The sequence below is a fragment of the Anser brachyrhynchus genome, assembly GCF_964034855.1.
Source record: "Anser brachyrhynchus genome assembly, chromosome: 4".
NCBI lineage: Eukaryota > Metazoa > Chordata > Aves > Anseriformes > Anatidae > Anser > Anser brachyrhynchus.
In genome coordinates this window covers 33,214,844-33,236,580 of record NC_137698.1, presented here as the reverse complement: position 1 = coordinate 33,236,580, position 21,737 = coordinate 33,214,844, and the positions used below count along the sequence as shown (strand labels likewise).

Genomic DNA, 21,737 nt, shown 5'->3' with positions numbered 1-21,737 from the left:
GTTCAGTAGCTGCTCTTATTTCAAATTTAGATCAGTGGTGGTCAGCTGCAGGACCATAGTGCAGATGTGCCAGGATTGAACTTTACAGTACAGAGGTAGGAATGATGTTAAAATTTATTAAAAACAAAGAAAACTAATAATCACATTTAATGTTCTCTGTAGTTGTTTCTGCTTTTCCACCTCTTGACACAGCTGTGTCTCTCGCTAGTCCTGGCTGCTGGTAGGAAACTATGCACTAAAAGGAAATGCCCCATTTTAGCAGGGCTGACTATTGAGGGAAACCTGAAAAACCTGAGCTCCTGAAAGACTTCATTCATTTAAATGGAAAACCTAATCAGGGCAGTGTAATTTTTGCTGGCAAAAGCAAGAATACAGTTGGATGAATGATCACTTCATCCTCCAGGACAGTGAAGGTCATAAAAGCAGTCCTTTTGAAATGTTTTCCTCTGTCTCTAGCAGAAAAAATTACATTTCCTGTAGAATAATAGATGTTTTCAGTTAAATGTCCTTTGAGACCAAAATATTAATCTTCAGGTAGCTCAAACCTCTTTGTGTAATTGATTCTAAAAATATATTTGTTTGCAACAAGACTTGAAATGTAACTTAGTATTGTTAAAAATAAAAGCTGAAAAGCTGCATTCTAGTCCTTCATGACTTTAGTAAGCTGTGTGTATTTTACTTTTTTTAAAGTAACTTTTCCTTTGAGTATCTTATCCCAAACTCTATAATGCATTTGATTTATGCAGAGCAGCCTACATATGTGCCAGTGGGGTAAATTCATCTGTTAGATTCTGAGTTCTTGATCTTCTCAGTATGTGTTCATTTTTGGATCCCCTCTTACAATCCTGTTCTTGAAAGCAGAAAGCCATCATCCACTTTCCCCAATTACCTTGTTTTTAAATTTTAATTTTGAAACCTATAAAAAGAAAAGGAAACAGAGAGAAAAAATAAAGTTGTTTAAAAGAATGTTCTCAAGGTAACCAAGAATGCAAGTGAAATAAAATCTATTTACCAAAAATGATATTTTTTTTCTAGGCTTAAGATATTCCTAAGAAGTTAGAAAAACAAGAGTACAACAAAGCAACTTCTATTTGTCTTATTCTTTGGAAAATTTTATTATTAGCTTTGAGGGTCAATGTTGCAAGTTCAACTAAGACAGAGAAAGTGTTATTTGTTTGTGTTTCTGACAAACCACATGTGACAATCTGGAGTACTGCCCTCTTAACTGCCCTGGTGTTGTTATTCTTGTTGTATTTCTACGCAATAGCTTTTTAATTTATTGTCATGCCAACATATGCCTTTTTACTCAGAAGTTTTCCACATACAAATTATTGTTGCTAATTTACTTGAACAAAGAAGCTACATGGTCTATCTTGACTCGTTTGGTCACATTTACACTTGCTCAGAAAGAGAAACATTGAGATTTACAGTGTTTGACTCTACTACTGCCTTTCTGTGCTCTGATAACATTTTCAGAAATGCTTAATGTCTGCTGTGCTGACAGGATTTTTCAGGGGTCACCACTACCTCTAATATTCGGACTTCTCAGCAGCTCAGCCCTGGAGAGGGGAAAAAAACCAACCAAACAAAAAAAAAATTAAGGCACTTGAAGGCATTTTGGACAAAAATAAAGGGTGTCTTATTTCTCAGTTGTCTTCAGTAGTGAAGTACAGCTAGTTCCTATCAGCCACTCTTTTAAATCCTTTTAAAGTAAGTGAATAAAAGTCACTGAATAGTTGCGTTGTCTTGAGCTTGATAGTAACAAATGTTCGTACTGTGAGACTCCTACCACTAAACCCAGTTTTAACACATACTCTTGATGGGGCCTGAGACCTGTAACCTTACCCAACGCTTCGTTGTAGCCAGGCACCCATCCTGCTGTGAATGACGTAGGTGCTATAAGTAAGGGGACTACGCATATTACGCATATGCCTCTGTTTGTCTGTGGACAACCTGACCAGACTGGGAGCGCACGGCTGTAGCTCTCGGGCTGGAGTAAGGGTGGCAAGCTCCACTTTGTGTTAACATAAGTTAGGATTTGTAGCTCCTGACCAACCTGTACTGTCAGTTGTCTCTAGTTCTGATAAATCATGTTCACCCTCTATGTAGTGGAGGCCTACAGATCCTTAGTGGTTTCAGATAAATGTTTGCGAAGCTGTACCAGATGTCTGATGCACTCAGGTCCAAGGCTTCTCTCTTGATCCCAGGTTCAAGCCCCTCCTTTTTGATAGCACACTACCCACCACAGTGCTTAGTTCTTTGTGCTTATTCCGGTGTGTTTTTAGAACTTCCGTTGTCCTTTTGTGAGCGCTATTTTGTGTTCTGCACTCATCCTTACAGGAATGTGTGCGATATGAGGAGAGTTGGGTCAGAAGTATCTTCCTGGGTATATTTAAATTCAGGCCATTCCCTCCTGATATTATGTTCTAAATTTCAAGTCTGCCAGCTAAAAATGTTCAGCCCTTAGGCTCTTGGGAGTTTTTCTTGATAAGCTGATAATAGTTTCAGTATCCTCAAGGCCTGTTTTTTGTGGCAGTGGAGGGGGGTTGTTCTTTATAGCCAGGTCCCAATAATTAAAAGTGCTTTTCTTAGGTTAGGAACAAGAGCTTAAAATGTTTGTAGTTTCACTGGATGGGAACCCAGCAGGAACTTCACAGTAGCGGCTAATGTGCTGTCATAGCTTGCTCAGAAGGGCAAGCAAGAGGAGTATGGATGTTTGCTATAGGCCAAACTGGAGATACCTCAAGTCGTGGATTATGATACTCTCATCTAAAAAGAATATGATGCAGCCTCTTCACTGCATATAAGCTGCAGGTGGAAGAATTGAGTCTATTGCTCAATATTTTTCCTTCTGGCCATTAGCATGAAACTGCTGCTGTCTTTTTAGCCACCGTTGCTGAGGGAAATAGTGGTTGAGGCTGGCAATATAGGGAAAAAGAAAAATCTTGTAAATACAGTAACAAATCATTCTAAACCAACATTCTTGAAGACTAGGGTGGCTATACTGTTAGTCAGTCTTCAATATTTCTACAATGGTAGAACAGTCATGGAGATATTGCAAATCCCAAAAGATTTGTCATGGAAATGCATTCTCTTGCTTGCTGTTATTTTCCATGAAAATTTCAGCCACCCACTCATCAAAAAAGGCAATGGATGAAAAGCATACACATAGTCAATAGCTGTTTTTTTCACGAGCAACTGACATCTGCAAAATGGGCCACCAAAGAGTTTGGCGAAACCATACGGGGACAAAACGTGTTCCTCAAAAGTGAGAAATATTTGTGAGTGGTTGTGAATTAGAGAAGAGCAAAATTAGTGTCAGCTGGCAAATAACATTCAGCCAACTCCAACACTGGCACTTAAAATTCCAGGAAGCATAAAAAATTGTCTGTGGGAGATTTATCTGATGTAAAAGTAATGCACCTCTTTAGTCAGCCTTATATGGACATGTTGAATAGATTCATTCCAAACAATCATCAAAAAATACAAAGTCTTATTTTTTCTGCAGTGAAACCTGGCCATTTGCATGCAAAAGTTCAGTACTTCAAAGACTAGAGCATCAAAAGTCAAGCTCATTATTACCTAAAGAAATCTAGAGCAGGGTGGTGGAGGGGAGCACAAAACCAAGGACAAAACCAAAAACATCAAAGGTACAGTTACGGCAAGGTGCTTCATGTCAGTTTGATGTTGAATCTGTGTAACATTGTTTGAGCAAGGGGGATATAATGAGCTGATAAAAACAAGACTCTAACAAAGCAGTTGCTGGCAGATTAAAGGCCAAGCACGGTGCTCGAAAGAGATATGTCATGTGCATCAGAAGGAATAAGATGAACTCTCATGTAGACCACTTTGGAGCTCTTCAGACATCTGAATTCAAAGGGCTGAGGTAATATGTCAAAAAAAAAAATTGGCAGACCCTCTGTAGCAAGGTGCCCCTCACATAATCATGAACAGCCTCTCACATAATCATGATCCATAAGGATACATAGGCATCCCTTGTGAATAAAAGCCCAAATGTCTACACTGATAGAAAACTGAATAGAAAATAATTTTCTGTGGCGTTACAGCTTTTGTAATTCCTTCAGGTGTGTTACAGAGACTATAGCGAAGTAACATTTAAATAGAATAAAATAAATCCACAGATCTTAGAAGCTGGAATGCTTTTATCATGCTGGATGTTCAGCACTGTGTAAGCACAGTGTAAAAATCTACATATCACAGAAAGGGCTGCTGTTTCTTCTCTGAATGTTTCATTGCTTGGTGAAGTTAATTGTACACAAGCACAGCATGATGTTCCTTTGCTGCTTCCTTTCAAGCTGAGGGAAAACACTTGATAAAGGACAAAAAGGGTGTTTTTGAGCAGATCAGTCAAAGCGAAAGTGATTTTAATTGGAAAATGCGGATGCATTCCTTATTTAGTCATCTTGCCTGCCAAATTTGTGCCTTCTGTCTCCAGCCATTTCAGCACAAATATCTTTATGTTCTTTGTGTGAGTGTATTTAGAAATGGTAAAGTTTGTTTATTTTTCATACTGCAAAGTTACTGAACAGCTCTTTACTTACATTTTATTTTTGTCTTTTTAAAGACCAGATGGAAATTATCATCGTGAAATGTGAGTTTCAAAACTCCATGTAAATGATCCTGTGGTATTATCAGAAGATAAGGAGAGATATAAGGAACTTTGAATAGAACTTCTCACGTTGCATCATAGTTAATGAAATTGCTACCTTTCAGTGTTATTTATCTACAGGAAGAACTCTTTCTATAAGGAATGTTGGCTGGATTTTTGGACATCCAGGCTGTTATTCCAGGGTAGTATTCTGTTAGTAGCTTCCAGTGGCTCATTTCTCTGTATTTACTGGAAGCTACCTACCCTCACTTGTGCCACTGTGTCTGGCTTCAAACCTAGAACTGGTAAATTGTCCATTTAAAAATGAAATAAAATATGTTGACTTTCAGTAGGGCCAATTCACTTTGCAGCTTTGTTTTGGAGTGCAGTCACACAACCAGTTGGATTGTGCAGGGTATTAACTTCTGCCAAGGGACTGTTTGTGAGGAGCAGAGCTAGAAACCTTTGAAACAAAGTACCCTTTTGAAGGAACAATGACAAGAAATGACAGCCTGAAAATACAGAATCTCTTTAGAATTAGAAGAGCAGTATTCTTGCCATTTTTGCAGACTTCGAGTATTTTCTACCATTGCAATGAAGGAGCTAGCTCGTGTCATAAATACTTCCAAGTTCCAGTTTTTCCTAGAAGTATGCTTTACATGTATACATTTTCATGCTCTGCGTGTCATGAAGGAGTTGAATAGATTATATACCATGAGTTTTGTTTTTTTTTTAACTTCTTTTGTTAGGCACAGCAAAAGAAAAGATACAGAAATAGATGGGTTTTATTCTTTTAACATTTGGTCCAAAGACCTTTTAAAGGTAGTAAAAAGTCACAACTGACTTCAGTGAACGTTGAATTAAGCCCTAAAGCAGGAACTCATGTTCAGCGATACAGTCATTGAAATACTCTAATGGGTTTGATAGAAAAGCTTTTGCAAAGGGTACCAATCATCGTATGGCTCGACCTGGTTCCTTATTCTAGGTCCCTTAGCAGCATGAATGCTTTCATCTCTCTGCTCAGCTTTGTGATAGCCTGAAGCATCATAAAATCCCTCACCCCTATGTGCTTTGTAGTGTATATTTTTTGACAAACTGCCTGGAAGAGACATACTTCAGCTAGCACTGAAGTCTATCTAAATAGGAATGTTTTGTGGTTCTTTTGTTGCTGTTGTTCTTGTTTTGTGTGGGAGGATGATATGTTTTGTTGATTTAATACATTTCTGCAATTTTAGAGACTTCTTAGTGGTGCATTTGGTGTTTGAAAACAGCTGGATTCTTTTATCTCAAAAATTTCCAAATGGGATTTATTCCACAAACCCTTTGGCATTTTCCAGAATATGCTGCCAACCCTGATTTTTTTAAATATCTCTGTAGTTTTTTTCTTGCGCTGTCATCTTGTTTTCCAGGTAATTTTGGTATAGAATAAAAGCTTGAAAACATGTGCACAAAGCAAACAGTTTTAAGTTTTATCACGTTTCAGAAAGAAGCTCATGGTTTTGAAGAAAAATGGGGTAAGAGACAAAGGCATATCAAAACTTAGACCTGCCAGGCATTTAGGATCAAATGTAGATCATCAGTTTCATGCTGTGGCATGCAGAGAAATCTCAGAATTTGCTTGTAGCCTGCAATCGAGCACATGGAAATAATTTCTGTGAAAATGAAAAATCATGAAATATTGCATTGCCCATGCAGTGAACAATGCCATTCTTTGGATCAGTCTTCTATGCAAATGGTTTTTATTTTGTTTGGATTCGTCTTTTCAGTAGGGGTCTAATTCTTACTTCCCTGTGAAATAGGAAAGAATCCCCATTCTGCTGAGCACTTGGAATGTCACTACAAACATTTATTTTCAGTACTGTAAATGGAAAGTCCAAAACTGTTAGAAAAGGCTTCTCTATTCAAATATGATACAGAGTGCATGAATAACTACAGCACATGAATCCCATGTATAACCTTTCAGATCTTTGCTTTTTTGTTTGGATGTTTGTGTCAGGAAAGAATAGTGATGATAAAGAAGCTAATAATGCTCCCTAAAGAAGGGAAGCAAAGGAAACTGCTGCTTGCATTGCAATCTTGTCATATACTGGACTTGTGGTCGATGACTGCTTTTTCAGAGATAGAAGGATCTCTTGTCAGTGCCTTATTGGTGGGCAAGAAGCAGAAGCTTTCAGTACCACTTTTCTGTTCTGATGGGGTTTAGGAATATATGTGTACGTATCAGGGTCTCACTTTGTGCTGCCTGGCCTAGATGGAGTAGTGTGATGTGAATCACTGAAGGTGTCTGGGTGATAACCAAGGTCCTGGTGTTTTCTCCATAGTTACCATGCATGTTGGGATATCTCCAGCTGATGTTAATCAGTGGTGATGACTTTTCATCCACAGTGACACTCTGCACTGCCAGCTTCCCAGCCAGCCAAAACAGCTTAGAAAAAGGAGGCTCTTCTCACTTTTTCTTTATTCTGTATGACAACTTATGATGGGGCATTTGCACCCTGAAAAGTGCTCCAATCCCCATGTCTTAATGATCATCCACACCCACCACAGCAAAACGTTTTATTTATTGCCAGCTAACCTAAAATCCCCTATAAGATAAAAGTAGAGGAATAATTTATTTAGTAAGCCAAATATAGACAACGGAATTAGTAGGTGCAGAGGCAAGCCAAAAGAAATAAAGGCAACCCTTTATGTCTACCTATTTTAGCTTAGTTTCAGCTAGTAAGCAGTCAGAGTATTTTGGTTCTTTGTGGTTGGGATCCAGTTCATAAACAAAAAAGCACTGCTCTGGATTTAAATATCACTGAAGACAATGTTTAGGGCTTATTTATATGTGATAGCTACTTAAACTCTTCTTGGAATTCTGTTCAAATTCAGGCATTCCCTCTTTCTTTCTCTTCGTGTTTTCTTTTATCTCATCGGTTTCTTAGCGGTCAGTTTTAATATTCCTCATACGGGACTAGTGACAGCTCACCTTACTGTAGAAATGCTGGTGTATGTCAGGTGTTAGCTAGAGAGAGTCATCTCCTTCCCAGAGACCATACAGGCTAGTTGCTTTGCTTGACTACAAGCGAACCATTAGTCCAATGCAAGATGAACATTCTTTCAGCTGATTGATGATGCTCAAACCTCAGTAACATAGCTTTTCATAAAAGCATATTATAAACAAACACTGCGAATACTGGGTACAGACATGTAAAAGAGCAGAAGTTCAGTGCACTACCAGTTCTAGAGGCTCGTCATGCCAATAATCAGTGTCTTTGGAGAGACACTGGATTTGAGAACAGAGATCCCCAGGCCTTGAGAGACACCATCACAAGTTATTTTCTGAACCAGTAGACAAAAAGGGATGGAGAGAATTCACTTTTGTGATCAAATTTTAGGTGCTGTGTATAAAAACAGAAGCACTGTTATTAATACCAGAAAAAGAGTTATTGCTCTATTTAGACATACCCAGGATAAAAGTAGGTTGTACATAGTCAAGGGAGTTGGGACATTGCTTTCATTGCTGCTAAGGAGTAGGGACTATAGAAAGCTCTTCTGATAAAACATGAATTTGTTTATTTACTCAGCAGTCAGGTGTTCTGTCCATCCAGCTGGTATAAAAGTTAAACCCATGCACTGGTTGTGTCCAGTGTGAAGGGGCTGGCTACCGTAGTGCTATGGTATGTGATGGACCTTTACAGAGAGTATGTAGATGAGAGGTCAAAATTAAATGTGGCTGTGAAGGCTGTTGATTGTTCCTTTGTAATAGCTTGCTTAATATTACAGGTGAGCACTAAAATTATTTGAATTAATGGCTTACTCTTCTCTATCATCATATATAATTTCAGTTACACCAGAGGAACTGCAAGTTAGTGGAACTATGCTAATGGGAGAAGAAAATGAAAGATAATACCAATCTTTAGCCTGTCTGTATACATATGCTGTTTTCCAATTTCTTTGCATATGTACATATATAAATTGAGAGCTTCTTAAAAACTGTATACAGCAAAGTATAACTGATAGGGAAAAGAGTCTTAAGAAAAAACTTGAACTTTACCAATTAGTCATTGTTTATATTATTTTTTTTCTGTTTGTAGTGGGAAAAAAACCCTTTTTTTTAACATTATCTTTCTCCAGACTATAGACCCAGTTCTCAGATATTGTGGATGAAAGCCTAGCTCCACTGAGGCCTGTAGCAAATTAACTTCAATGAAACCAAGATTTTTTCCTGAATTTATAAAGTGGTGAAGTACTACTAAACCACACATGCCATAATGCACACCCTAAATGCCAGTGGTTTCTTTTCAGGGATTGGCAAGAATGCTGTTGCCAGATCATGGCGTACTCAAACAGTGTTTCTGTTGTCAGATATCCAGCAGAACCTTTCTTGGCATGCAGAAAAATGTTATTAAATGCTCCACCCCCCAAAATGGTTCTTAATATCGTATGGATGGTGTACGTTTTTACATGTTACTTTGGGGTTTAGATATATGTGCCTGTCTGTAATGCTTTGGAATTTGTCTTTTGTGAATACTTGAAATTCATCTGCAATTGCCTAAAAATGTCAGTTTTGTGTGTTAGCATGGTTTCAAAATACCATTATTTTGTGTATGAGCATAGTGTAGGATAACCAACCTCAGAAGACCTGTTATGAGTTTTTCCAACGTGTTTTTGGCTTGTTGCAGACCTTCATCTAGGCATGAAAGTAGAAGAATCCTTGGCGCTAAGACTTCTAACAAGGCCATTTACCTATAATTCTGTATGACACCTCCCAAAGAACTGAATTTTGTATAGATTACTATGCATTTCAGAAAGTGGTACCGTCCATCACTTATGAACTGATCTAGATATAAACTGCTCACTGAAAATTAAGGAGTCTGTAGTCAATACCAGCTTTGATCTGTACTGATTTGCCTGAGAACTGAGCACTATTGCAGTTGTACAGACTGGAAATGATAGAGGAGACGTGGAGCTGTGACAGTGGAGCTGCTTCCAAACAATTTGGTAAGACATAAGAAGTAAATGTATTGAAGTAAAACATATGGAGTACAGTATTGTAGCTGACACACTTATGTTTTTTTTTTCTTGAGTATAATGTAATTGTCCAAAATTACAGGACTTCTTATGGGTATGTTCAAATCAAATTGCTTTTTGTAAAAGACTCAGCTCATTGACTACACTGGACATCTTGTGTCTCCATATTTAAATGGATTTTTGTTTCATTCACTGAATTAAAGAAGGTTACTTAATGCCGTGACTTAATACAGAAGGGAGACGCTTTAAAGGTGTAGTTCTCCTTACAGTCAAAAGATGGTAGTACAATTTCTATTCCAAGCAGCCCAGCAACAGAGAGCAATTGCTACGCATCCATTGTTTGCATCTATAGAAAGGGCTTTGGCAACAAAAGAAGGGTGAAAATCCATAGTTGGGATCGCAACAACGAGTTGTTTGGCAGGCAGTGGTTATGACCTTGATCTTCTCTGTTAGTTAGTAATTCTGAATGTGGTCATGATAGCCAGATTTCATTGGCTCTAGCACAGTTTTGGAGTTGTCCAGCATGGACATGTGTAGTAAAGGCTTTAATGAAGGGTTTAGGGAACTGAGAGAGTATGAAATGAAAGTGTCCTCGCTGTCTCTGGTGCTTTCAATAAAGTCTAAAAGCAGCAACTGATGTAATTAAAGTAGCGAGTTTAATTAACTACTAATACTAACTACTGACTAGTATAATGTTAATATCAAATTATTTTATGGTGTGGTGCAAGTTGTTCATTGGAAAAAAATGATGCTTTTGTGGAAAACAGTGCTAGAGTTTCCTTAAATAAAAAGGGAGAGAAATCACTATGCATTAACTGCCCAAACAGATTCAAGACAGGCTGTTAATTGAGATCTGTGGGCTCTTGCAATTTCGTTTGTTTTGTGGGAATAAAACCAAATAAGATGCTGATGCTAAAGAAAAGGAACTATTTATCTGTTTTACTCTCTAGTCAACAATGAGATTTAAATCTCATTTTCTCTATAGTGAGTCCCGTTAAAGCAATTACTTGCTTGAGTATACTGCTGATTGTAGCAGTACCTGGAAGACTTATTTCACACAAAGGATGCATGATGTTCTTCAGCAAGGTAGAATCATTTAGGATCTGATGTTCCTAGCACAGAATTACTTAAATGCCTATGATACTGCATCTGAGCTGAGAAAGCAGGAACATGGCTGTACTCTGTGAGTGCAAGAATGGTGGTTGAACGCTTGTGTCCTTGAATCATATGGAGTACCTCTGCACACCCTGAGATGCTATTGTGAATTGGCTTAGAAATAAGACTAATAACTTGAGATCCTAAATTACAGGTGCAATGCTTTTAGATGCTCAGTATCTACTTGAAGAATCCCAGTTCTGCACTGCAGTGCCTGTAAAGATTGTGCTTAGTTCTAACAGGCTAAGCCTGTGCAGGAGAATTAGGCACCCTGTGGGGTCAGTAAAGAGCTTTTAGGCTCAGCATAGAAATACCCAATAGAAAACAGTGAGCACAGAGCTTTGTCCAAATTTTCTTGCTTTCAGGATCAAAGGTGTGATTTAAAGCCACCCATTAACACATTTTTTCTACCTAGGATTTCCTTATGGATGTCATCTATTGCAGCAGGGCTGTATTCAGAGGAGGCAAAGCAAGTAGTGGTATCTTCTCACTTCTCAGGCTTCAGATTGAAGGGAACAATGAGATATACTGCTGAAAAAGCCGTGATGGGTATGAGAGCATTATTCTGTAAAACCATGCGTTGTTTTTTATTCTGTGATTTTGGTCTCAGCCTGGGAGCAGGAGGGAGTCTGCACCTCCTAGAGTTAAAGGGTTAGTTCCAAGCGCTGGGATTATCTGAGATCTGTCTAAATCAATCTGGAAAATGATAGCAGGAAGAGACTCACTTTTGATTCTTTCTCACCAAGCCAGTGCTCACTTCCAGAAATCAAGGAACTCTCTGTATATAGAAAACTACTGCAAAATCTAAGGGAGAGAAATGATACTGCTAACACATCACTGCAGCTTTTTCCTCCCTCTTCCAACAATCTTCATCTGAATCTGCTGTGATTTCTGCAGCATTCTAGTTCTCTCTAGGAATTCATTTTCACAGGCATGACATAGTGTGTGCTTCATAAATTATAAGTGATCCTCTCAAATAGCTGATTTGGACTGGAGTTCTGGAAAAGGTTACTAACCAGTGTTTTGAATAAGTGCTTTCATCATTTCCATTCCACTTGGAACCCCACACACCCAGAAAGCTACTCAATTCATTTTAAATTTGAGGTAAAGCCATAAAGAGGTTTAAATAGCTGAATGTGTTAGTCACATTGGAATATAATTTTCCCAGAGGGTAATTTTGGTTTGTGTGTTTCAACTTATTTCCTTGTATTTAACAAACATAAAGACGTTCCAAGTAAGCAGTGCAGTTTGTGGAAAGCTGCCTTTGGATGTCCCTGGAGTGTAAAGGCATCCATTTCAGGTCAGAACTACTAGGGAACAAATGGGCACAGCAAGCAACAAAGTGTCTCCATGCTGACTTGATGAAGCAGAAGAGCTAAAGGTAATTTACTTTTTTTTAATTATTTTTTTTTTTTAGCTCCCTGGGCTGAAAGGGCTAAGTGGAGATCTCGATCATGAGTGCTGGTTATGGTGATAGCATTGCATAATCCCTGTGTTTTGTAGTTAGAGGTACTAAAATGCAGGGAGAATGGGGAAGGTGGACAAGGAAAAGACCAAATTGTGACACCAATGGCTCATTTGTTTTCCAAATAACTGTTTGACTTCCTTTTTACAGATATATATATTCCCCTATGTATACCAATACCTCAGTTCCACCTGCTGTCTTGTAGTAGCAGTAAGAAAACCAAAAAATCTAATGATAAAGGCATCCTGCAGACAGGATGCTGCGTGTGCTGTGTTCAAGAGGCTTTTGGTAGAGATAACCTCATTAAAACACATCCAGATGTGTTTGAAATTATGAATAGCTGTTAAAGACAGAACCTGCAGCATTGGAAAAGAATCATATGAGCAACTCGAAAACTGTGAGACAGCTAAGAAGTTGTGCTCTGCTTTTTGGATGCATTACTCTCTGGGTATGTGACAACTTCAACAGCCCTTTTTCCTCTTCTGAACTTATGCTGATAGATGCAAACCAGAAGGAAACACATTTTTTTGACTGAATTCAGAACACTGTTCTATGGAAGTTTGCAGGATTGTTTCCCACTTTTTGATTATAATGTTAACTCTTATGTATCTGTTTTTCCTGCATTTCTGGATAAAGTACTGAGGTGTGGATAAAGCTTTCACCTTCACTTCTACACCACTAGAACTCTAAAACTTCATAGTGTAAATGGCAAATTTTACTCTTCCGTTTGTTGTTACCTTAATGTAGCCTCCTCTGCTATAGCTGTATAGACCCAGATTCTTTCTACTGTATCTGTTCTGTGTGTACAAATAAGATCACAATCAATGGCTAAAATTCTTCTTTTGATGTTGTGGAGCCTTTTAAAAATTTGTGTGAATGCATTTGATTCCATATGTATTTTATTTGGATAGAATGGGTCCAGAAAGAGTCAAGTAAAACAATGTTAAGTGGCAGCATTTTGGATTGGAACTTTTAATTTGGTCTAGTGATATAAGGGAAAACTTGGAAGCATTTGAAGTATTTTGGATTGAAAAGGGAAATTTTATCCTACAGTCTGTGATTAGAAACTTGTGGATCTATCACTCTGTAAAGCAAGGAGAATCATCAGGTTACAAGTAGATAGTAGATCTAGGAAGCAGTTTTAGGTCCAATACAACATCTCCACAAGCACAGAGAACTCTGAGAACCCTAGTTATTGACATTCTGATATAATAATATTTGACCCTGTAAATGGGGGACCGTTCTCAAATATTTCTTGGGGAATAAAAAAAAAAGATCCAGAATGATGGGAACTGTACCTTTGTATAGGAAAAAAGATAAAGCATCCTGAGTTCAGGGCTGAACTGTTAAGTTCCCACTTCAACCTTTTGTAGGTCTCTTGATTTTTCTACATCATTCAGCCCCCTTAGGAATAAACAGACTTCTGTTTAGCAATTCACAGGATTTGTCTGAGGTGAAGAACCTTGTTTAGAGATGGCACCTCGCATGTTACATCGTTATAACATGTAATTTTACAGAGCAGTCTATGTTCCACTCTCCAGGCAGTTGAACATCATCTCTGCATCTCACCCTAGGGAGTGAGTAGTTCATTGGCCATGTCATGCAATCATATCACAAAAACCTTGGGGACTGTCAGTGTTTAATCTGCCCTTAATGAAGCCTGCCAGATCAGCTTACACTGTTTGTCACTATTTTCTGGCCTGGTTGCCGGAGCCTTGGCAATGATTTCTGCTTCTAAAACAGGGGAAGAAATAGGCAGGCCTGCAGCTGGGAGCATTAACTGAAACTGAAATCCATGAGAAACCCAGGCAGAAATCCACCTTTGATCTGTTTCCTGTGTGTTCTAGGCTAGATGAAATCAGATTAGTTTTAATCCCCATAATGACCGTTTCCTTGGCTGAACTCAGGCAAAATCCAAGCAGGGACTGAGGTCAGAGGTAGGGCCTGCCCACTCTCTGGGGTAGACTAGGGTTCAGGAACCGCTGGTCTGGAAAAGTCCCACAGTAGAGTGCAGCTTTGTGCACAGCACTATAGCTTGTTGGTGACCATGCACAGGGCCGGATTGTCTCAGTTTCTGCACTGAGCTCCCCAGCATTGAGGCTATGAGTCGGTGTGCAGATCCCTGCCAGCTCAGGTGCCCCTGTTCCCACATTGTAGACATGGCCTCAAGTACCTAATAGCCACCTTAAACACTTCCGGCAGAAATGTAGGTCTTCAAAACCTGCCACGTAACCCAGGTGTCTGGAGATGCTAAACAGCAGAAACTGGGCATCTCTCTCATACCTAGACACGTCAGGGCCGTCACAGAAGACACTCTGTGCCTGTCCTCTCTGAAAGCAGTTTGTCTGACAGAGCTCCGAAAACACCTGTTGAACCCCAGCAAAACAGCTCCTGCTGTCAGGGACCCAGAAACCTGGTACTACTCCTGATGAGCATCCAATAACTGAAGCAGAGACTGGACTTGCCAGGTTAGTGCCTTAACCAACAGCCTGACTACTAGGTTACATGGTGGTCTTTGTTCCCTCCTTCACTCCTTTCATTATTTACTAGTAGCTGGACAGCTGTTTCAGGAAGATTCCTACCTTAGAATAACCTAAAATATATCGTTAAAGAAAGGGAATGTTGGTTAAACTTTCATCTGGGTGCTAGTAGAGTTGAGACACATTCTCTCATCCACATTCTCTCATCTTCGAGTATTGTGATTGCGTCCCATCTCTTTGTCAGTCAACTTTTGTGAGAAAGGGTACAGGTAGGCAGTTAATTCCAGGTAGTGGCTGTGTATGAATCCCAGTTGGAGATGGGCATTTTCCTGCAACCCAGATGAGGATACCAAGTTCATGGAGAGAGTGTAAGGTCTCTTTCTTGGCTTTTCCCATTAGTTATGTTAGGCAGCTCTGTGCTAGTGTGCTGGCTTTTGTGGGTGTCATTCCTGGAAATCTGCCACCTGTAAGGCACCTTGCAGTTAGGATCTGGCAGCCCTGCCTGTGTCTCTTTGTAAACCTGTCTCCCCCTTTATTTATTGCTAAGATTTTTTCCCCCCCATCCAAATCATGCCAATCGAAGTAGATAGAAAGAAGGACCTTTTCTCTGTAATACAGGAGATGATTTCCATAGGAGGAAAGAGACTGCTGTATCAAAAGCAATACAAACCTGATATAATACCAGGGTATTGACTGTTTAAGTAGTTTGTCTATTTAAAAGCCTAGCATGGAGTTAATTAAGGTGATGTGTGGACTAAAAATTTCTTTGGAATAAGTAATGTAATATTGTACAAAGGTTTCTGTTGACACTTCTCTCTACCTTTGAGGAAGGCCATATATAATATTGAGTTACTAATATAGGTTTTCGTAAGCTTGATGTAATGAGATGGGAAGAGATGTTGGAAACATAATAAATACTGCTGGAATGGGTAGATACCATTTTAGATGACCACTGAAAGTCTGCGTTTCTCAGCTGTGTGTTAGGCTGTAGGATTGCTATCATGTTCAGTGACGTGTGCCAAACAGCGTCCATGTTGTAACAGCTCAATTACATGTTTTCTGAGTCTCTTTGCGAAGAGACAATTATTGCAGATACAGAGCTGTCAAGAGAAGTTTGTAGTCCCAGAGTGAGCTAACTCTGTGCTGGAAGGAAACTAACAGCAAGTTCACAAGTTACAGCTGCATCTCTGCGTGCCTGCGTCCTGCTGTGAATGTAAATCTTTCTTTTGTTAGTCTAACTGCCTTCTCAGCAGTATCTCAGCCAGGTCACTTAGTGTGATCAGAAATCTGTGCAGTTTGAGATCCTCAGGTAGCTAAAGAAAGAATTTAGAGAAAGAAATAAGTGCTGCAATGTTCCTTCTTAGGTTAACTTACTGGGAGTACACTGGTAGTAGTGAGATGCCTGTTTCTGAGCTTGATGCCCAAATACCCCATCCTATGCATGAGGAAGCAGCAGGTGTCTATGAATTGTTTATTTGCATAGGTAAATGGTGTTGGATCCAAGTTCATGCTGCCTTTGTGCTGAGCTGACCAGTTATTATTTAACTTGGTCTAGAAGCCACGTAACCAATAATAACAATTGGTTATTATTCTGTGATGGGAGAATTGGTACAGCTATGAGAATTAGTTGAGTTTTCTCATTCTATGTAAGATGTTTGCTTTTTTTTTTCTTCATTTCTTTACCCTCTTTAGTTATAATATTAATTTCTCAATTTGCCCCTCTTGCTGTCTTTGTGCAACGTATTCTTAGAAGTTCAAGGTTTTACATAGCAAAATGTCACAATGACGTGAATTTAAGGGACAGTTTAGCTCTTTCTAATTTGCTCACAGAGTATTTTCAATTTTATTGCTTTTCTTTTGAGTATATTTTCTTTCCTAGGGCACTAAATATGTGTTTCATTAGACATTGTCTAATTATTATGTGATTTTGTACATAGGATTAATTTGGAAGGGTGATGAAAATGTTTTCTAATTTCCTTTTTTTTTTTTTAGTTTTGCAAGGAAAAAGGTTGTTTGTAATACACTGGTGGTTGTGTCCTGTGGATAGAACGTGAGATCAGAGGTTCAAAGATCAAATGTCAGAGAAGCCTGACTCCTGTGTAATATTTGACTGTATATGAAGCTTTTATGATTTATCCAATATCACAGTCACATAAGGTGCAGAGAATGTCCTGGTGGTGGTGAACTTTGTCAAATCCATTTGAAATTAACACGATGCATCAAACTTCCTTTGTTTTTCTCCGTAAAAGAGAAATAATGTTTAATACTTTCACATCTTCATAGAACGCTTGAGTTTTGGAAGAAGAAAAGAAAAATACCAGCCAATCTGTCAGTACGATTGTCAAAGTAGGTGTATATTGTGTAAGTCAGTTTGGGTATTCAATGCAATCCATGGAGCAGTTTTCTTCTTTAGTTTAAAAGTCAAACTTTTCCCAGTCAGGGAAATCCCTTTGCATGCACTTGTCTTATGCATGTCCCAGTTGCTTGTGTCACCAGCGGCTTTTTAGTGAAATCTTGCTCTTGGTTCTTGAACACCTGCTTGGAGAAGCAACATCCCAATCAACACCTTGCCTTCAGGCAGCATGGGTTGTCTCAACTACACAAGACAAAGCTGTGGGGTTTGAATCAATGCTTCCTTCCTGCCTTATCCCATCTGGGACATTTTGTCTCCCTTTGTACAGTGCAGTGCAGGAGGACCTTACTTAAATTTTGGGGAAATACTCTGTAGGCTGTGTGCTCTCTCTTGTTCATCTTCTGAGTAGGCATAGAGGAGAAAAATCAATCCCCATGTATATTAGTGCATTTTATGCTAATAAAAGTTGCTAGATTGACAGGTAAGGAGAGATTGTGATCCACTGAGTCACAACCCTGATACCTCAAAGATAGGCTTTTGCTCATGTTTCCCCAACAAGATTCTTCAAACTGAGATCTCTCATTTTGTGTAAATCTATAGCTCTGATTTCCTAATCATATGATTTGTGGTTTTTCTTAACACTAAAAGGGCTATCCGCAGGTGTGGCTGGAGGGGAGACATCACCTACCTGCTTCACAGGGGTCACTAAACATCTGTTACATGACCACTGTTTCATGTCATTCCCAACCCAGGCAAGTCTTCAGCTGCTGAATTAGAAGCCTGCACAGCCCCATTACCAGGGCCCTCATCTTCCCATCTCCCAAATGCGATCGGATAATCTGTCCTCCCTGTGATGGCTGTGGACAGGTTCGTCTCCTCCCAGCTGAGAGGAAAGCCATGTAAACAGCAATTTGCTTTCTCTCTTTCTGCTTCACTGCACACTATGCCTCACTGACTCGTACAGCTCCTTCCAGGCACTTCCTCGAGTTTTAATGTAGCACAGTCTCATAATGTCTAATGAGCGACTTTGAAGCTGATATTTCAGTTCTGAATGTAGTAGATGTAGTGAGATCCCTGTTGCTGGAAGAATAAATAAACAGAAAAGAAAACAACTCTACACTTTAATGTGCAGTATTGATTGCTACATTGAGCCATAATGTCAACTAAATGCCTCCCTTTCTCCTTGCTTCCCACAAATGCACAATAATAGACCTCGTTTACTGGAATTTAGAAATTATTTTGTCTTTGTGAGTGGTGCTGTGACAGTGCCCACTACATTCTCATTTAATTTGTAATATCATTTGTATATTTCGTATTTCTGATACACTTTTTAGATAACTATATTTCTTGCCCCCAAAACTAATCAGCACTAATTTTATAATGAGAATTTCAGTGTTACCTTGTTATTAAAAAGAATCTAGGCCATATGCATTATGTAAGGTTGCCATAGGAACAGTTTCTCTGAGGGGAAAACCGACTGTCCGTAGTTTCCACAGAAACCACTCCCTGCTGAGACAGGTGCCTCCAAGGGAAGTGAAGGGAATATAAATGAGAGAGAAAGAGACGCACACAGCTGTCATACGATCTCTGCAGCATCCCCACATTGCTGCAAATTCATTTCTGGGTTTATTTTTAGTCTGTAGTTTTTGCCTGTATGTCTGGCACCTTCTCTTGGCATGTAAACTCTGCCCATCCCTCCCTCACCTGGAACTGGTTTTGCAGATGGAGGTCCGGAAATGCTCCACCTTGGCAGTGAACTGACCACATCTGATAAGAGAGTCCAGTGCTCTGGGAACCACAGTGCATGGGAGGATTTAAATGGTAAATGAGAACTTTCCCCCTTTTATTAATTCCGTTTTTCTGAAAGAAGTCAGCAAAAGCAGATTTGGAAATAATTCCTTCTGGAGAGGAGTCAGCTATCTCGACTAATTTGTCAGTTAATGGTTTTGTTGTTTTTGGGTACCAGCATCTGATGATAGGAAAAATGTATGATGAAAGATCAGGAGTTAATTCCTTTTTGCAACATCAGTTCCTAGGATTTGTTAAGTGAGGAAAAAAGGAGCCATTTCTTTTAATATGCTTTAATGTCACTGAAAGCAAGTATGGATTCGCATTTCTGAAATCCTTTGGCACATTTCTTCACAAATAGTGTTGATCTGTTTTATTTTTTTTCTTCAAGGGAAATAAAACCATGACATTCATTCAAGGCTTAGTGTGGCCATAGCTACAGATTAACACGCTGGCTACTTCATCTTCATCCTGTCATCTCTCTGCTGCTTTATGGGGAAAGCAGGCTGACATGGTTATTAAATCTGGCAGCTGTGTTGTATGCACATGGAAAGCAAGTAGAGCACAGCATATAGAAAATGAGTAGCTTTCAGATAACTGCCTTCTTTTCACTGCTACGAGGCTTGAAAGGCAGCCTAAAAAGCTCCTTCTCCTCTTTGTAATCGCCAGTCGTTGGATCAGTGTGCAAATATTGCAAATACAGTTGCAAATGTAAGTATTCCTTGCCTGTGTGCTGCTTTCAGATTGCTAATTAGGGTTTCTACCTTGGTGTTCTGCTTGAAAAAGCAGAGAGATGAAAGCTGAAAACATCCTGACAGGGAATGCTTCTATGCAGTGTTGTTTCAGCTTTCAGTGGAAGAGCTACTGAGGGAATGGGATGCATGAAAGCTTTCCAGAACAAATAGTTTGCAGTTGTGTTTGTTGATTTTGGGGATATCTGCTTGCCGCTTTGTCTCCGAGGGAAGAACCCAAGCAAATGCAGGGGGTGCTTCTAGATAGATGGTTTTCTGTTAGATAATATTAGATACGCAGTGGGAATGATACCTCAGTATTAATAGGCTGCTTGTGAACACGTAGGAGAGAAATCTGCCGTGGTATTTTTCACCTCGAATCTTTTCTTTGAAAATCCAAAAATGCAGAACTGGACTTCTCATTAAGAAACTCAGCAGTACCTTATTATCGGAAGCGCAAATAGTCATCATAAGGGGCACCAGTAAGTCTGCATCTGGCCTGATAAGAACAATGAACGTAGCACGGTGAGCGATGCATGTTTTTCACCAATCTCACTCTATTTGTACGTGAAGAGGATCTTTATCTGCTATGTTGCATGAAGGCAGGATGGTAAGGTTGTTGGGAAGTAGAGGAGTTGCAGGTTTTTTGGTGTCACGGTAATACTGTAAAGAAGAGAATTGGTATTTGTTGAGTGTTTTTTTGATCTTTTAGCACTGAAGAAACAGCATCCTGTTTTTTAGCTTCCTTTCTAGATCAAAGCTTCTGTCATACCATTGTCCTATTGAGTTTATGGCTAGTGAATTCATATTATGCCGTGAACAAAATCTGCTTATTGGAAACAGCAATCAGTGAGAAGTATAAATGTCAGGTAATTGCATGAGAAATGCAGGCTATAGCCAGTTTGTCTGAGATGCCATGTCATGTTTCTTGCTTTATTTACAGGACTTGTTGTTTCTTAGGGACTGCTTTGATACTGTAAGCTTTTTATGAACCTTGTGAAAAAGTCATGATAACAGTTAACAGGTGTGACTGCCGTTAAGTGACTAGGGAGAGAGTATGTTGCATTGTTTGGTGCAAGGAGAGAACTAAACATATTCACAGTATTACTGTCTCTATAATGCTGTTATAATACAGGTTATATGCTTGGTCCATTTGTTGTTTAGAAGCTGTTTTTGCAGTATTTCAGCTTCATCTTACAGGTGTATACATAGAAATGCCTGTCTTCGTTGTAGGAACTGAAAGGTGATTTTGGAGCTTCTCTTCCTGTTGTCCTCAACGCGTACCCTACTCCCACCCTCCCCATACACAGTTAGAAATTAATAGCTTCCCAGAAACAGCTTTGAAAACGGTCATTTTTGATAACAGCCGTGGAGCTAATCTTCCCAAGCTTGAGTGGCAGCAAGCCAACTGCTGAGACAAGTGGTGACCTTTTAGGACAATGTCTCTCACAAAAATGTCAAAATGTTAAAATGGCAGACATCAAATGCCATGTGTGCAGGGAAGGGGTGTCAGCTGGCAGGCTTTCGGCTGAAGGCAGTTAATCCACTGCTTGCCTGGATTAAATATGGAAAGCCCCTGCCTAAGTCTATAAAATGTAGAGAAATAATTTATGTGTGTCCTGAATCATTTCAGATTTGAGACATGGATGAAAAATCTCAGGTGTTTTTTTTTAAATCTGCTCTGGCATCTTCCTGACAGATATCAGAAAAGCAGCCTTTTTACACTCTGCACTTCGAATCATATACCAGTTTTTCTCCCAGATCTCATCCACGATGTAAATTGATCTTGATGAAGCCTAAGCAGTGTTCATTGATGTGCATGCAGCTGGATGCTGAAATGCTGAAAGTGTGTGCATTGACTTTTAGGCATATGCTCACTGAATGTTAAACAATCCCCTGCAGTTCTTGATGCTGCAGCCCTGAGCTGAAACCTCATTTGTAATTATGTACACTGATGCTTTGTAGCTTTCTTTGAAAGCAGTGAAGTCTGACCATTCCCATGCTTTCTGGTGTGTCAGCCTCTTGGAGATACCTTTACCCCTGGTAAACAGCACAGAACCAGATCAGTGATGCTGATTGCCAGCATTGTAGGTGTGTCATCCCCCCTGCGTATTTCAGGGAGGTGTGGGAGGTGAGAAAC

General features: G+C 39.3%; 1 protein-coding gene across 3 annotated transcripts in view; it reads left to right on the top strand.

Moving 5' to 3' along the window:
* TRIM2 (tripartite motif containing 2) overlaps window positions 1-21,737 on the top strand; it is a 116,062-nt gene that overhangs the window by 8,890 nt on the left and 85,435 nt on the right. Inside the window, exon 1 of one of the 3 annotated variants that reach the window (XM_080591918.1) lies at window positions 12,029-12,161. The exons of 1 other annotated variant lie outside the window; for it this stretch is intronic. The gene's annotated coding sequence lies outside the window, so the exon portion shown is untranslated. Of the gene's footprint in view, window positions 1-12,028; window positions 12,162-19,752; window positions 20,123-21,737 lie in introns of those variants that run through there. One more of the 3 variants, XM_080591912.1, reaches the window with a different exon arrangement.